The sequence below is a fragment of the Salvia splendens genome, chromosome 16, assembly GCF_004379255.2.
Source record: "Salvia splendens isolate huo1 chromosome 16, SspV2, whole genome shotgun sequence".
Lineage (NCBI taxonomy): Eukaryota > Viridiplantae > Streptophyta > Magnoliopsida > Lamiales > Lamiaceae > Salvia > Salvia splendens.
Genome location: NC_056047.1, coordinates 8,441,854 through 8,453,319, shown reverse-complemented (window position 1 = coordinate 8,453,319; position 11,466 = coordinate 8,441,854).

Here is an 11,466-nt window from a genome sequence, read left to right as displayed (position 1 = left end):
TATACGGACTATATAATATTAAAGGCGCTAATTGTCTTAAGAGTTAAGGCACTTTGCAGGAAATATTAATTACCGATTAAAGGAGGACTCATTAGTAGGTAGTTGATGAGTGTTAGTTATAGTAGATCCAGCTCAACAAGAGACATCTCAGTCACAATTTTGATAGAGTCTCATTCTTGTGTGTGAATATCTATATACATGCAGTTGTACGATGCATTAAGATTGTTTACACACAAATAAATTAGTTATAACACTTTGACTTTGAAATAGGGTAGATAATTTCTTCAAATTGGGGTTTTTGAGGGAGTTCATCATATATTTTACTTCCGGATTTGTATTGCGTTGTAGAAATCTTAATATCGCGGGAATAAAGTTGCTAACATTTTCTTGCGCGGACATAGATTGTGGTGGAACGCACACGGTAACCTTGTGTCGTTTCTTTTGCTTCCACCATTCATTTGCGTTACAATATCACCGTCTACGAGAAACGCATCGTGATGAGTCGATGACTATAGAGGATAGCTCTGATTCTCGAGTATATGAGTATGATTTTCAAATATTCATGTTAATTCGTGAGATAAAAACTCCATTTTAAATTTCTTCTTTCTTTCCCTTGCTTATCAAGAAGAAAAAAAAAGAATTTAATCTTTCCTTGGTTCTCCTTCTCACTCTCGATGGAAAATAAATATTATCATGAGTTAATGGCGTGAAGATATTTTTCTTCATTGGAGCGAAAATAAGAAATAAGAGATGGTGAAATTTTCTTTTTCCTCATTCTAGCTACTTTGATGAATTTACAACGAAGGAGAGCACACTTTTATGATAAATAGAGTGACTAGGTACCTTTTACAATTATATAGAAACACACTCTTATAATAAAAAGAGGGACTAGGTACTTTCAAGTTTCAAGTACATGTGACCAATGTATAAGGTAGATATATTTTGTAGCATAGGATTTTATAAAGTTCATTTTTATTATTGCTGAATATGATTTGGACTCTTTTAACTGTATACCTGGCGTTTAATTTCGCAATTCATAATTATTATATCCTTCTTATAGAAAAAAAATATTTCAATGCGATAATAATTATGTCCCAAAAAACAGATCGAAAATATTTATAAGGAAACAGAAAAGAAAAATCGTTAAGAGTATTAAATTTAATTACTCATGTGAAAATTAAATATACTTAAGCCCGAACCGAATTTAGTCAGTTATTTAAAACATAAGCTCAGCCCATTTGGAAACCTGAGCAGAGAAGGCCCATTACATTACAGTGTTAGCAATTTTGAGAGTCAAATGATTATCTAAAAAGTAGTAGTAGCATTACAAATTCTTATCTTAATTAGATTGTGTACTTTTTCCTTATGTGAGAAACAGTTATGATACATTTAATTATTATTACATCTTTTTACTATTATATTTTGTATATTTGATAAGGTATAGTCTTATTAAAATATACATAAACTAAGACCAAATATTAGCTTTAGGATTTGGAATCATATGGGTGTGATTAACGTTATATGGCAACCGACTATTTCAGCAAAGGGTAATTTTGTCACTAATGCCTAATCAGTTACGGAAATAGTACTCCATCCGTTCCAACTAAGTTGAGTCATATTTCATTTTGGAATGTCCCAACATATTGAGTCATTTCCTTTTATGACAAAAAATAAATCATTCAATCAATCTTAATTTACTCTCTTTATTTTTCATATTTTATTCTTTCTCTCATACTTTCAACACAATTTTTAAATTTTTGTGTCCAAAAGTTTTGTATCAACTTAGTTAGAATGAAGGGAGTATGATTCTCGCTAGATTTGATCACGTGAGATTTCTACTGTTTGTTTTATGTTGAAGCACCTTATAATTAAAAAAGACTAATTGTTAACAAATTCACCGAATTCAGAAATGGAGGTACTCGTAGTGCATTTAATTGCTAACTTACTAACTCATTAATATCGTGCATTAAAAATGTCAACACGATCACATTAAAATATCATCACATATTTGTGTTGACATTTTAATAAACTGTGTTTACATTTAAATATCAATGTCAACATAATGTATTAAAATATCAACTTAAGTTTATGTTGACATTTCAGTATCATCGTGTTGACATTTTTAATATATTGCATTGATGAGTTAGCAACTTAGCAACTTAAGAAGAGTTAATTGGGGTGTGTGTTTTGATAGGAGGGAAAAGATGAGACTATGACTCTGTGTGTGTGTGTCAGCTGGCCAGGAGGGTACCTAGACCTAGCTGTGTCGTTGGGTCTGTGTCTATCTTCCCTATCAACAAAAAAAATACCTCAACCCACTTCTACTGGCTAGTATAGTGGAGTAAGGGTCGAATCCCACAGAGATGGATGTAGGCGAGATACACTTGCGATGACATTCTGGGAGCGGTTGGTTAGCTACCACGCTTTTTTTGGGGTTGAGTTTTACCTTGTCGGAAAATGAAATGGAACCTATACCCCTCCTGACCAGTAGGTCAGGGTGGGCTCTAAATGCTGCGTGCTAAGAGAAATTAAAGTGCGTGTGTAAATTAGGGTACGAGTGTGTATGTGAGAAGCTACTAGACAAAACTTACTAAAAATGACTAGACAAAAGGTAAACAGAATCAAAGGACATGCTGGCAGACTGCCTCCTGGGTGTGCAGAAAAGCTGAAAAAGTGCAAGTACAAAAGCAAAAAGCAACAAAAGCAACACAAGTGGTCCCATTCTTTGATTGTGACATTATCTTCTTCACCAAGCTAAACAACAAGATCTAAAAAAACTCCATTGATGAATGATCAAGCTTGAAAATTCGTAAATGCAATATTTAACTTGAAATCGAGAACGAAAGCTAAGAAAACTGAGATCTACGCAAACTGGTCAGCGAGACAAGGTGACAGAAGCAAGCAGAAACGATTCCCATGCATTTTTTAGAAACTTAACTCGATTAAAACTTGTAAACACTCCAAGAAAACCTAGATCTAACTAAGCAAAGCAGATTCAAGCACTTAAACCACGGAAATCAACGTAAAACTACCAGATCTAGCTACTTGGCAGAAAAAAATAATAAGCAAGCTGAAACACAAAATAAAACCACAATAAACTTCATTGCATTCAAGATTATCACCCAAAAGATATTCTAACTAAGTAGCTACTGGAATCCAAATCAAAGGCAAGCAAAAACAAGTACTTAAACTAAGAAATCTTAAAAACAAAGCAAGTAAAAGATTGTTTGGCTCATCGGAAACTGAAACTGGAGGAATTTCTGGGACTACGGCGGCTGGAATGAATCAGGCATGATGCTCCTCGCCGGCAGGTGGCCGGAATCTTCAAGTCAGGATGCTGGATTTAGATGGAACTAAGAGCTAGTGGAGCTATTCTCCTCAAAAGTGATGATAAATCCTAAGTAAAGTGGTGTGTAGATTCCTCCTTTTTCTTTATGTTCAGCTCCTATTTATAGGGTGGCTTGCCCTAATTTCTAGGGCTTTCTCTTCATGTGGAATGACAATTTTGCCCTTCTTTAGATATGTGATTATTCCAAGCAAGTCCTTCCTTCTCGTGTCCAGTTCTGTAGCATCCATCCTGGCCAGTTTGCGTATTTTCTGCTCATACTGACCAGTTTGCACACTTTTCGCAGCTTTCTCACTCGAATTCCTTCTGAACCTTCCCTCCTGATTTAGTACTTCAACCTGCAAACTTTAACAACTATTTTGCAGATATTATCCAATAAAGCACATTATACTGACCAGTAACCAAGGCCTAGAATGCGACTTATCAAACTGCTCACACTTACCACATGCTTGTCCTCAAGCGTGAAGAACAAACAAAAAGAAATAAGTCGAATTCTAGCCTGGTTACACCCCTGACCGACCTAAGACTCTAAAACTTGGACGCAAAGAAAAACACATAAACGACAGACAACACACATAAACAGACTCACAAGCACTTAAACACATTGAACGGGCTATATTTTCAACCATCCGTCCCCTTGGGATTAGGTGCAATCCGGCCTTAGACAGCCTTGAACTTCTGCCGCCCCCTTTTCCTTCCCAGTCAGTATATCTGCTCGTCAAGATCACCCAAACTCTCGGCCAAACACCAGATTCGCTCAGTCGCTCATTCCTCACTAGGGATATTAGGACTGTTTTCTCTCAAAATGCTGAACCACAGATGCTTCGGACTCAGATCTCACGTGCGGCTCCTGAAGGGCTTTAAGGTTTGTAACGGGGCTATTGGTTTGTAGTGTATGGGGTAGATGTTCCTAAGGCTCTAAGGTTCAAAAACTACTACTTTATTTCGATGTGGGGGAACTGTGTGCATTTGAGCTCTTGGCTGTTGCTTCTCTTTGGCTGGACGTTTTCTGATATTGGACTCCAACTGGTCAGTAGCTTCTTTGTGGCTTCGCCACCCTAATTCCTTCTTCTTTCTTTTTGTGGTCAAGTGTTTTTGACCATTTTCTTCAACATTTCTTTATGTGGCTTCGCCACCCTTATTCCTTCTTATATTTTTTTTGGACCTGGAATTTCTCCTGATCGATTTTCTCCTTCCTACTCAATTTCTTTTTCTAGTTGTTTTTTTTTTCTTGTATGTCCTCCTGGCCAGTCGCCTTCTTGCCTTATGCCTCGCACACACAGTCCCAGTGGCTTGTGGGTTATATATCTGGGTATAGATTTGGCTAGAAAGAGGGGTTCTAAAGGATGGTTTTTTTTTTTTTTAAGATGGGGGGTTTCCTACTGCCTTCAGGACTTGCTACACGCAGTCACCTTACCCTAGGCATCATGTGGCAGACACTCTTTTCTTTTCTAAATTGGTGGAAAGTGGTTCCACTTAGGCTTATAACTCACAATTTAAGAGGGCTTTTGTTTCTGGCTCTAAGGATGAGTTTTTCTCTCATACTTGCGTCATCTATACTGACTAGGAGATACTAAGGGGGGTGGTTTCCATTGTCCAGCATGCCTTATCTCCCTCAATTCCCCTCACCGTCAGTTTGAGGCAGTTGAGTTTTAAGCCCGTGTTTTAACACATGTCCTAAAAAAAACAAAACTTAACCTAAACTGACTTACTAGGGACTGACACAACACATGACAACACATATATACAATTATACTGGCCATTATCTCCTCCTCCCACTTCATCCTTGCTTGCCTTCACGCAAGTTTAGTGAAGTGGAAAACAGGATGACCAGTATCCAACACATAGAAACACAAAAGACCAGAAAGCACATAATACATGGAAAACATATTATATATGAAACTTCTCACACTTAGACTATGTAATAGGCTAAGTGGGAGAAGAATAACGAACATAGAGAACACATAGACAATGTGGAACAAGAACTAATATGCAAAACATACTATGTCAACAAAAACTTCTCACACTTAGACTATGCAATAGGCTAAGTGGGAGAAGGTATAGGACTCACATAAAAAAAACACAAAACAAAGACAACTTCTAAACATCCTAAACACATATAAAGTTGTAAACCCTCTTCTTCTCACACTTAGACTATGGAATAGACTAAGTATTATGAATGAGGGTATACGCATGCTAAAACATGTACAAAAAAAATAACACAACTAAAAAAAAAAAACTCAAGTTTACTGAAAATAAAAAGAAAGCTAACTGGTCAGTTGGTAGGGTCGGTCATCTTCTCCTTTGGATCCTCTCTGGTTAGGAGCCTTGTGCAGTTTCCTTCTCGGGTTCCTTTGTTGGTACACATCAGGGTGTCACTCTTTTTCTTATGATTCTTGAAAGTCCCCTTGATTTTCCTCTTTTCCATGGGCCGCAGATGATGGTTGCTGGGGACCTTGCTCCCGATCAGTTTGGGCACTTGTCCCAGCTTCTTGATCATAATGGCCGATAGGACCACCCTGGGCTTCTTGGTCTCCTTCTTTTGCTTTGCTGCCCCATTGTCTTTCCTCTTTCTTTCTTGGTTGCATTTTCCTTCTTTGTCTTGATTTTCCTGTAAGTCAGTTTCTGGTACTGGTGTCTCTTTCTGGGTAGCAGGGATGGCAAGTGGATTGTCGATGTTGGCCTCCTGTACTGGCTGGGCGAAAGTAGCAGTCGGGTTCTCCCCAGGTTTTGTAGGAAAACCCCATTCTTGGATAGTAAGGGTCGATGACGGATGTCCAGCAACAGTTGTAGTATGTTTTGGATCCTCCCTAGGTTTTGTAGAAGGTCCACTATCTTCCTGGCCAGTATCAGTGTCCTTGCTCTTCTTTTTGTTGCAAGGATTCTTGTCCTCCTTGTTTGAGATCTCTACAAGATCATGAACCTTGCTGGCCCCCTTCTTTTTCTCAATCCTACGCCCGATGATTCGCCTCGATGCGCGCTTCATCCCTTGTTTTCTCTCTGCATTCTTCTCGGCCAGTAGGTGAGCCCAAGTGGCTCTAGCGAATCTTGACTTCCGACAAATAGTCTCTTCAATATCCTCTTCATCAGGTTCTTTGGTGGCTTCCCTTGAACTCTCTTCCAGACCCTGGTTGATTTGAGGTTCAGCAACTGGTTCAGTTTTATCAGGACCACTCCTCTTGATCAGTATGTCCTCCATATCCTTCGTCTTGCTTGATTCCCCAAATGACTCACCCCCTTCAAGCTCCTTGTAGGATGTTCTTGACCACAATGTCACCTTGCTAACATTAGGCTTGTCATGTATGTGCACCATAACTGGGAGCCTTTCCGCATTCCCACAAATCTCATTCATCGAACTGGCCAGGTAGGACAATTGCTTATTCAACATGTCCATATTTTCTTTATGCTCTTTCTGGGCGTTTTGCATGCCTTGCACCACTTCATTATTTGACTGAAATTCACTCCTCATGGTTTGTTGGTAAGCAAGCATCTCTCCCATCATCTCTTCCATAGATCTTTCTGACTTGTTTTGGTGTGGGAAATGGTTAGGGTTTTGCTGATGGTGGGGATTATACTGGGTGTTAGGGTATGGGTGGTAGGAATAGTTTGGCTGATTTTGATGAGAGGGGTATTGGCCGAATTGGTTAGAGTTGTGGGATTGACTGTGATTGGGATTCAGGTGGTGTTGGTAGGGATATTGCTGGTGATGGGAGTTATACTGGCCGTTGGGATACGACTGGTAGTATGGATGGTTTTGGTTGTAGGGGTAGTTTGGCTGATTTCGGTATGAAGGGTACTGACTGAACTGGTTGGGGTAGTGATGCTGGTTAGGGTTAGAGTTTTGGTTTTGTGGGTTTTGGTTTTGGGGTTGTTGGTTCCTTCCTGACCAGTTAAACTGGTGGTCAGGGTTTGCTAGGCCACGGTTTGGGTTTTGGTTCGGATGGGAGTTATATTGGTTCTGACCTTGACCTTGGTTTTGATTCTGGTTCCCATCTCCCCAATGAAAGTTCGGGTGATCCCTCCATGGTGCATCCCGTTGCCTACCCTGGATCCAATTCCCACTTGAATTAAAGTAGCCGGCAGCATTGACCTGCTCCATACTGGCCAAGTCGTTTGGCTGATCATAGGTCAACCCTTGATTCCCTTGCTTTGCACCCTTGTAGCTCCCAGTTGAGGAAGGTGGTGGAGTGTTTTTCTCAATTGCACTCAGAAGTGTCTTCTTCAACTCCTCCATCTTCAAATCCATCTTCTGTTCAAGCTTCTGCTCCTGATCAGTAAACGAGGCACTTGCAACCCTTTCTCGGCTGTATCCATCCCTTGAATTGTCGTACTCCTTCTTTGCACTCAGTAGCTTCCCTAGGACCCTCTTCGCTTCGCTGACCCGTAGTTGCGTGAAGCTTCCTCCGGACGATGAGTTTACAAGATCCTTGGTTGCCTTGTTCATCCCCTCATAGAAGGTATGGTGTATCTCAATATCCGTCATGCGATGGTTCGGACATGCATCCAACAGACCCATGTATCTTGACCAGTACTGAGTAAGGGTCTCATCATAACTTTGTGTAACTCCTCGAATTTTTTCTCTTAGTGCGCTTATCCTGGCCGCTGGGAAGAACTGATCCAAGAACATCATCTTGAAGTCAGACCAGGTTCTGATACAATTTGGTGGCAGCCTCTTGAACCAAGTATTCGCCTCCCCTTTAAGGGCAAGGGGAAGGGCCTTCAGTCTGTAATCATTTTCGCTCGACCCCGCTGGCCGCTTTTGAGCCTTGCAGATTTTGCAAAATTCATGCAAGAACTCGTATGGGTTGTCACAACTCCTCCCCAAGAACACAGGCAGGACGGCCATAATACGAGGCTTCACGTAGACTGCTTCTTGTCCTAGGGTCATGACGATTGCTTGCGGTGGTTCACCATCCAAGTGGGCGTACAATGAGCTTATCTCGGGATCATCTTCCTGGTCGTCAGCCATGTTGGCTTTCTCATCTTCAGCTGCGGATATTGATTCCGGTTCACTCTTGATGGCTGTGCCGCGATCCTCCTCATCGCTCGCATCCAAGTCAACAGGCAAGGCAGTGGTTAATTCTGAATGAGTGGTGACTGGATTCACCCCTTCTTCCTTTGGCCAGTTGGACTCAGTTTCATTTAACTGCGGAACACAAAAAATAAAGAAAAGTTTATCTACAATATTTACACCAAAATTCTTAACAAAACTCCTCATAAACTAATAAACAAAAGAAAAGAAAAATAATTAACTATATGTACACCAAAGTGTCATGCAACAAATGTATGCAAAAACGCCTTCCATCCCCGGCAACGGCGCCATTTGATAGGAGGGAAAAGATGAGACTATGACTCTGTGTGTGTGTGTCAGCTGGCCAGGAGGGTACCTAGACCTAGCTGTGTCGTTGGGTCTGTGTCTATCTTCCCTATCAACAAAAAAAATACCTCAACCCACTTCTACTGGCTAGTATAGTGGAGTAAGGGTCGAATCCCACAGAGATGGATGTAGGCGAGATACACTTGCGATGACATTCTGGGAGCGGTTGGTTAGCTACCACACTTTTTTTGGGGTTGAGTTTTACCTTGTCGGAAAATGAAATGGAACCTATACCCCTCCTGACCAGTAGGTCAGGGTGGGCTCTAAATGCTGCGTGCTAAGAGAAATTAAAGTGCGTGTGTAAATTAGGGTACGAGTGTGTATGTGAGAAGCTACTAGACAAAACTTACTAAAAATGACTAGACAAAAGGTAAACAGAATCAAAGGACATGCTGGCAGACTGCCTCCTGGGTGTGCAGAAAAGCTGAAAAAGTGCAAGTACAAAAGCAAAAAGCAACAAAAGCAACACAAGTGGTCCCATTCTTTGATTGTGACATTATCTTCTTCACCAAGCTAAACAACAAGATCTAAAAAAACTCCATTGATGAATGATCAAGCTTGAAAATTCGTAAATGCAATATTTAACTTGAAATCGAGAACGAAAGCTAAGAAAACTGAGATCTACGCAAACTGGTCAGCGAGACAAGGTGACAGAAGCAAGCAGAAACGATTCCCATGCATTTTTTAGAAACTTAACTCGATTAAAACTTGTAAACACTCCAAGAAAACCTAGATCTAACTAAGCAAAGCAGATTCAAGCACTTAAACCACGGAAATCAACGTAAAACTACCAGATCTAGCTACTTGGCAGAAAAAAATAATAAGCAAGCTGAAACACAAAATAAAACCACAATAAACTTCATTGCATTCAAGATTATCACCCAAAAGATATTCTAACTAAGTAGCTACTGGAATCCAAATCAAAGGCAAGCAAAAACAAGTACTTAAACTAAGAAATCTTAAAAACAAAGCAAGTAAAAGATTGTTTGGCTCATCGGAAACTGAAACTGGAGGAATTTCTGGGACTACGGCGGCTGGAATGAATCAGGCATGATGCTCCTCGCCGGCAGGTGGCCGGAATCTTCAAGTCAGGATGCTGGATTTAGATGGAACTAAGAGCTAGTGGAGCTATTCTCCTCAAAAGTGATGATAAATCCTAAGTAAAGTGGTGTGTAGATTCCTCCTTTTTCTTTATGTTCAGCTCCTATTTATAGGGTGGCTTGCCCTAATTTCTAGGGCTTTCTCTTCATGTGGAATGACAATTTTGCCCTTCTTTAGATATGTGATTATTCCAAGCAAGTCCTTCCTTCTCGTGTCCAGTTCTGTAGCATCCATCCTGGCCAGTTTGCGTATTTTCTGCTCATACTGACCAGTTTGCACACTTTTCGCAGCTTTCTCACTCGAACTCCTTCTGAACCTTCCCTCCTGATTTAGTACTTCAACCTGCAAACTTTAACAACTATTTTGCAGATATTATCCAATAAAGCACATTATACTGACCAGTAACCAAGGCCTAGAATGCGACTTATCATGTATACATATATATATAGAGAGAGAGAAAGGGAGAGAGAGTTGTGATCACGTGATAACCCCTAAATCACGTAATAACCCTATAACCAAATATGGACCACACATTTTTAAAATCACGCGGTCTAGATTCAAACTTAGATTTACTTCATAAAAAAAACGCGGGGGTAAATATGTCATTTCCCTCATTTAATTTCTGAATTTCGCCAAATATTACGTAAAATGATAAAATGATATATATTAAGTTTATTGCATAGAAGGGTGCAAAAAAAAAAGCAAAAAAAAAAAAAAAAAGTTTATTGCATAGAATGATAGTTTTGCCGGATAGAATGATACTTTGAGTTGATAAAATGATACTTCTTGACTGACTGATAAATTGATAAAATGATATATGTTAGGTTTATTGCATAGAATGATAGTTTTGCCGGATAGAATGATACTCTGAGTTGATAAAATGATACTTTTGACTGACTAATAAAATGATAAAATGATATATGTTAGGTTTATTGCGTAAAATGATAGTTTTGCCGGATAGAATGATACTCTGAGTTGATAAAATGATACTTTTGACTGACTGATAAAATGATAAAATGATATATGTTAGGTTTATTGCATAGAATGATAGTTTTGCCGGATAGAATGATACTCTGAGTTGATAAAATGATACTTTTGACTGACTAATAAAATGATAAAATGATACTTTCAGCCGATAGAATGATAGTTTTGTCGGGTAGAATGATACTTTCAGCCGACAGAATGATAGGTATTTTTGGTGTTTAAAATGGCATTCTTGTTTAATAAAATGATACTTTTACCTGATAAAATGATAATCTGAGCGGATAAAATGACAGTTAGCTTATAAAAATGATAGTTTAGCTGAAGAAATTGCATATAAGCTGATAAAATGATACTTTAACGTGACAAAATGACATAAAACTGATAAAATGATAGTTTTGCCGGATAGAATGATACTTTCAGCCGATAGAATGATAGTTTTGCCGGGTAGAATGATACTTTCAGCCGATAGAATGATAGGTATTTTTGGTGTATAAAATGACATTTTTGTTTAATAAAATGATACTTTTACCTGATAAAATGATAATCTAAGCGGATAAAATGATAGTAACCTTATAAAAATGATACTCTGAGTTGATAAAATGATACGTTTACTGCTTTGTGATAAAATGATAGGTTTATTTCATAGAATGATAGTTTT